This window comes from Arachis ipaensis, chromosome B07, assembly GCF_000816755.2.
Source record: "Arachis ipaensis cultivar K30076 chromosome B07, Araip1.1, whole genome shotgun sequence".
NCBI lineage: Eukaryota > Viridiplantae > Streptophyta > Magnoliopsida > Fabales > Fabaceae > Arachis > Arachis ipaensis.
In genome coordinates, this window is record NC_029791.2 from 122745117 (window position 1) to 122752711 (window position 7595).

Consider the following 7595-nt stretch of genomic DNA (forward strand, 5'->3'; position numbering starts at 1 on the left):
TATATATATATATATATATATATATAACATTATAACAAAATAAACAGCAATCTCAACTTCGCTTGCAGCAAAAAACTCCAGACGTTTAGCAAGGTGCCTCTCAACCTACAATATATGTATGGAATGAGAACAAGGGGTTCTCAGTATGGTAATGGTGTCAGCATATATAATATATAAGGTCCCGAAAAAGTCAAAGGCAATCTTAAAACTCCGACACTCAGAATTAAACTTAAAGAATTGTTCTAATCCATAAATGGTGTAGGTTATCTAAGGTGTTTATGTTCTAAGCCTAACCTAACTTAACACTTCATTTTCTGTCTCCTTCGATCCTCCGAAACACCAGTGGAACTACCTTCATCACTCTTCTGCCAAACAAGGAATCTCTCAGTTGCATGGACATACAATACAGACAAAGAAATACAGAAAGAATGCAAGTACAACAGGTAGAACATATAGCATTTAGGCATAGTTAATCAATTAGGCAAACCCAAGTAATGCACACTCAAATAAAATAGACAAATAGATATGATGTATGCATGCCTTATGGCTGATAATATCATCTAGTTATATAGCCAAACACGACATGTCCGGTAGCTACCCTGGACAGTTTCTTCGTGCACGCATCACCAATAGTCTATGCATATAATATATCAATCATCAAATTCCATCTCATTGGGGGAATTTCCGGGCATTAAAGTGCCCAGTCACATCTTGCGACTTACGGTGGATAGAGTATCGAGTCTCAACCTGGAGCGAGTGGTGGCTAGCCACTGCATCTACCCAGAAAAATTCGTATCTCAAATAAGTGAAAGTGCATAAGCCAAGTAATAATTCAATATCAATCATTCATTATTAATTCTGTCATCATTCATAACATCATCATCATTTCTGCACATTCTCAACCACAAAATCATTACTTCAAAGCATTTCTTCACCGCCAAGTTAATTCCTTCTCTAAGTTTACCCCTCTTCCTATGTTTAGGAACTAAATTTGGCACGTTTGAAGGTAACTATAGAGGTTTAGAAGTTAGAAAATAGGTTAAAATCACAAAAATACTCTTTTCCCAAAAATAGGGATTCTGCGTACGCATGGCATGTTTTGCGTACACAGGGGTGTCTTTTGCCCATCTCACGTACGCGACTCTTGTCCGCGTACACGAACCCCTCGAACAGGGAAGCCGTCCTGCATCGCGTAGAACTGCCCGCGTATGCGAGCTTGTCAACTTCCCTCATTCGCGTGCGCATGCACACGCTCGCGTATTTGGGATGTTTGGGCAGAGCCCAGAGTTCGCGTCGCCTGTGTGTTCGTGTAAACATGCCCTTTAAAATGTTAAAAAACTATTAGTTTTGCAGAAATCACTTTTGCACACCAAACTTCCGACGTACATAACTTTTTCGTTAAAAATTATTTTTTGTCCGTTCTTCGAACGTCATAAACTTTACGGACCCAATTTTAATTTGAAACAAGTTGGATAAAAATTAAGGATTCAGAAGCAAAGTTATGACCCACCGAAATTAGTCCAAAAATCAAGTTTCACTAAAAAGCTTCAAACCTCTATTTTACCAAAACCACATTTCTAAACCAAGGTTTCACACTCCCAAGACAACACTAAATATATGTAAAATAGTTCCATACTATTTTTATTTCTTCCACAATATATCAATCTTCAATATTCATGCTCTCATCCCAACAATCTAAAATCACGCAACACAATTCATCAATACAATCATCAATATATCAACAATTACAAATCAAATCATCAAGTCTCATCAACTATCATCAAAGGCTCATCAATCATCATCACAAACTTGTAACAAACTCAATATTCACCAAAACTACTAACATTAGCAAGTTCACAATATTCAACCTATCCTACGGTCAACTAGCCTAAGTTTTCACGACACATTATATATTATCTACGAGAAACCAAATCATACCTTGGCCGAGTCCTCCCTAAGCTCGAAACGCCACAAAATACACCGTTCCACAACCATACAAGGCTCCAAACGTATACCAAACAGAAAATTCAGCCTCCAAGGTCCAAATTCAACAATTCAACCACCAATGGTACTTTAAACCAACATATTTCAATCTATTTCCACATTACATCACTATAATCAACACCAAAGCTTACTAATTCAATAATTTCACAAAGAGTTTGAGGATTCTTACCTTGCCCATGATTCTATGTGACACAACTCAACAATTCCTCAAGCTAATTTTATTCTAAAACACCAAAATCACATAATCTCTCAAATTCAAGTTCTAAATTTTTGAAATTTAAGAGAAGAGGGCTGAGCAAGAAATAGCAATGCACTTACTATTTTGTTGGATGGGTTTTGTAGAGCTCGACGTGGTGGTTACGTGGCCACAGACGGTGTGACAATCGGAGCTCCGGATTCGAAGTTATGGTGAATTGAAATTGAAGAACAAGGGTTTGTTCTTGCTCTTGTGTCCCTCCCACCCCCCACCTTGCTTCAACGTGCCCTAAGCATTTTGGGGAAGAAAGGGGCTGAACTTGCCACTTATATGTGTGGCTACGGGCCCGGTTTGTAGAGGTGTACGCAGATCGAATCAAATCGGATATGATATCCGCATTTTTAGTGTCGGATCGGATATCGGATATATCCGCATAATTGAACTTTCTCTTTTAATCATATTTTTATGTAAAAAAAATTCAATAAAAATGTTTCTTTCACACTTTTAAACCTATTTATTCCTAAAATAATTTTAATCAAACCTTTCCTAAATAACAAAAATAATATAATACAATATATGAATAATAACTATTAACTAAAACATACAAACTAACAAACAAGTAAATATAATACCAAAATTCCAACAAACACTTCCAATAATAAGTGAAGACAACAAGCACTAAAATATTAAAAGTCTCATTTAAAATAAAATAGCAACACTATAACACACTAAAAGTCTAAATAATCTGCAAATACTTAAAATAAAACAATAATAAAACAAGTTGATCACTTCTTAAATCAACAGCCATCAACAGCAACCATGTATATTTAAAAAATACCAATTGAAAAATTAGTAAAACATGTTAGAATAAATTGAAAAAAAAAAGTCTAAGTTATTATACACTAATACAAGTACTTAGTTATAATACCTAAGATGGTTCAGGAGGATGTAATTGACTTTGAACTTCAGGATCTCCAACACTAGTAACTCCAGAAAATTCTATTCAATTCAACAACAAAATATGTCAAAGCCAATAGTATAAAATAAAGAATAAAGAATGATGAAAAATAAATGAACCAATTCAATATATACTTGAATCAACTGCATCATCTCCTTTATCAATCTCAACCAAAATCTTAGTAGGCTTTAACCAATTTTGAGTGCAAATTAAATCCTCTACAGTGGTGGGACTCAAAGCACTACGATAAGGGTCAAGGATACGACCTCTGGTGCTAAAAAGTGACTCAGATGCCATAGTAGAAACAGGAATGGCTAATATATCTCTAGTCATGCAAGACAGAACTCGATACCTCTGAGTCTTTCCTCTGCACCACTTTAGTATATCAAATCCACTAAAATCTTTCGCCACTTCATCTTTCAAATATCTATCCATTTCATTCTTCTTGAGCTCACTTAACTTTATCCTTTGTGTTTGTTTCCACTTGCTCATAGGATCTTCAATCATAATGCTATCATTGTCACTCGTGTTTAAACTAGGATTTGGTGTAGTATCTGAAAAAAAGCTAGTATCTTGAGTATCTTCAGGGGGCGTGGATACCATATGCTATATTCTCAAACAATTTAGCAATGATATCCTTCAATTTTTTGAAGATCCGTAAAGACTTTTCACCTTCACCATACATCTCAGACAAAGTGAACTGAATATATTCCAACTTATAACGGGGATCAAGAAAAATAGCAACAAGCACTAGATAATTTAGAGATGGTTTATTGACTTTGTCACTTGAAGTCAAAGGAGAAGAAGTGTAACGGTGATCAGAATCATCCCAATACTTATCAAACTTAGCTTTCATAGCTGATGCCATCCCATGCAACACCAAATCATTACTCACAATCTATTTATTTAAAATGCATAATATCTTACACAATACATGAAAAAAAAGTATTTGAAGTGACATTCAAAGAACTAGAGAATGAAAGAGTTGCATGATAAAAAATTACAAAAACCGCATGAAAATACGAGCTCTACTCCAATCCTCATCACTAGGAGGCCCCCCATCGTCAACATATCTCTCAAAATGAGCATTTTTTTCTCGCAAGACGAGCAAATGCCTTTTCAAACTTTTCAGCCACTTCCAACATCATATAGGTAGAATTCCACCTAGTTGGCACATCAAGAATAATTATTTGACGACTAGTAATGTTTGCCTCAAGTGCGCACCTCCTAAAGGTTGCTAATCTAGATGGAGAAGACTTCACAAACTTATAGGAAGTTCTTATCCTAGCAATAGAAGAGCTTAAATCTTTTAAACCGTCGCAAACAATTAAGTTCAAAATATGGGCAGCACATCTCAAATGGACAAATTCCCCACCCAACATAGTATAACCATTCCATTCTCACATAATTTTAACCAAAGTATTCACAGCAACAAAGTTGGCACTAGCATTATCTATAGTTACAGTACAAAGCTTCCAAATACCCCAATCTTTCATGCACTTCTCTAACGCTTTTCCTATGGTAGCACCAGTATGATCAACAGTCAAGTTAAAAGATAATATTTTTTTTATTCAACGTCCATCCATCATCAATATAATGAGCAGTTACACACATATAATTCATGTTTTAAACAGACATCCAAGTGCCCGTAGTTAAAGAAATCATTTGATGGTTCAAAAAAGGGACTTAAGTTTGGTCTTTTCCTCTACATACAATTGCACACAATCTCTAGCAACTGTCACACGACTCGGGATTTTAAATTGAGGTTGCATCTCACCACAAAAGTCTCTAACTCTAGTATTTTCTACGAACTTAAATGGGAGTTCATCAATTATTATCATCTTACAAAGTGAAAGCCTACACCGCTCCTGGTTAAAGTCTACTTACTACCTTCAATGCTTGTGGCTCATCTAAATTAGAATTTGTGAACACAAGAATTTTTTTGTTTTTTATCAACATGATTATCTGGGTTCTTTGCACAAGTTCCAATGTGTTTTTTTAGATTAGAGGTGACATCCCTACGACTATGACATTGTAACAATTTCAAGCAATGTTTACATTGAGCTTAGTTTCCTCCGCATTTTTTAAAAGTGATCCCAAACAATAGAAGGGGATCTGTTAGCCTTTCTTTTACCTGGTTGGCCTGTCTGTGTCTCTATCTCGGTAGAAGGAGCATCACTTGAGGCTGGATTAGTCACTTATTCCCCTCCCTTTGCTGAGTCAGAAGGTGTCGATGCAGCAACATTTGGTGGAGTAGGAATGCTCCCTACCTCAGACCCACTTGTATTGTTTGTAACTGCTTGCTTATCAGCCATTCCAAGCAACACAATTCTACAAACAGCATCTCACATCATTACATAAAATCGTATAAATATAAATTAAAACAGCAGCATCTCACATAATTCATATAAACAATAACAGGAGCAGAATTCTTTAAAAAACACAATAACAATAAGAGCATTATTCACAAAATTCAAATGATGCTCATTAAAAAATTACCTGAAGTCCTAAACAATGAGTCAACAAAGCAGAGGATGTTGATTTTGGAAATAGAGGACTCCTGGAACTAAGAACGGAGAACTGAGAACGGAGGTTGTCACTTGTCAAGCCAAGGGAGCCAAGGGACGAGAACGCCAGCGAGAATCATGAACCATGAACCACGAACCACGAACACGGAGGAAGCAATGGTGACCAACAAGAACGCGATGAAGGAGATGAACCTGACTACGTGACTTTGCGAGGAACAGCTCCGACAAGAAGCATGCCATGAAGAGGGAGGAACATCAGGAGATCTCCGGCGAGTAGCTTCCGACGGTGATCAGGAAGATGAAGACGAAGTTGCCGATGGGTGGTTTGGTGTCGAGGGTGAATGGTTGGATTGGTTACAGCTATGGGTGAATGCCTAAATGGGTGAGAGATTAGGGGTGAGAGATTGGGGATTTGGGGTTTCAGCACCGTGAAGGAAGGGTGAAGTGCGCGAGAAGTGTGAAGTGAGATTAGGGTTAAGTTAGGGTGGCTGAGAAACTAACATATATATATTTATTTTTTTTAATCATTATTGTGCGGATATGCGGATCCACGGATCTTTTATGCAGATGTAGAGCAGATATCTGCGATCCGATCCTTAAAAGGTGCGGATCGGATCCTATCCAATCCAATCAGTCTGCGGATCGGATCGTATCCGCAATTTTTGGACCGGATGCAGATATTTACTGCGGATCTGCGGATAAGATCCGATCCATTGCTCATTGGCCCAATTTTGGATCAAAATCTTTAAAATTAGTGTCGAAATTCATATTTTTAATATTTCTATCTCTCTGGATCAATAAAAATTTAATTTTCTAATTTTTTGGATTAATAATTAATTTATTGGCTAATTATTCCTTAATTACGTGGGGTTTACACTTAGTGCGGATCGGAGCAAGATTTTGGCCATATCAGATCCGACCTGATCTACGTTCACCCCTAAATATGATTAAATTCTTGATGCTAAATTATAATTTTATAAAAGTTAAAAATCAAGTAAAGAACTCTTAAGGAGATGGTTATTAAAGTTAATTACATAAAAGATCGAAAGATTGAAGAAAAAGTGAGTGAAAGAGGCTAAAAGTGTCATAAACTCAAGATTTAAATCTGTACAAAATGTATGATGCACCAAGTATGATGAATATGCAAATTAGAGTAAAAAGTAGGTTAAAAGTATAAATAATAAAATATTAGATTTAAAAACATGAAATAGAAGGCTTAGGGATAAAAATATAATTATATAAAAGATTCAAGGAAAAATATAATTAAGATAAAGTTTCGGATATAAATAATTTTAGTAAAATTTAGGGATAAAAGTATAAATATAAAAAAGTACTAAGATAAAAATAAAAGAATAAGATTAAAATGGTAATTATGGCTAAAAAAGGATAAAAATGGTCATTTAGGTTAAATTTAAGAATAAATTGGTTATTTTGATAAAATATAAGATTAAAATGAGTAATTATGTAACAGAAGGGCAAAATAATTATTTAAAAAAATATAAAATTCAAATAGTAAAACTAAAAATTAATAAGAGTAAAATAGTCATTTTAAAAAAGTACGAGGTTAATATGGTAAGAATTGAATTATAAAAGATAAAATGGTCATATCATAAAATATTAAAGGTAAAAAAGTAATTTTGAGAAAGAGAAACATAAAAATCTTTTTAAAAAAGATTAGAAGACAAAATGGTAATTAAGATAAAAAAAAGGATAAAGATGTAAGATTAATGAATTAAGTACATAAAAGTCATTTTATAAAAGATTAAAGATAAATATGTAATTTTAAAGAAAGAAGGATATAAAAATAATTAAGTAAAATGAATCATGTAAAGAGAATAAGGGACATAATGGTCATTTTAAAAGATTAAAGAAAGAATGAATAAAAGTATACATAAATTTTCACACTTTG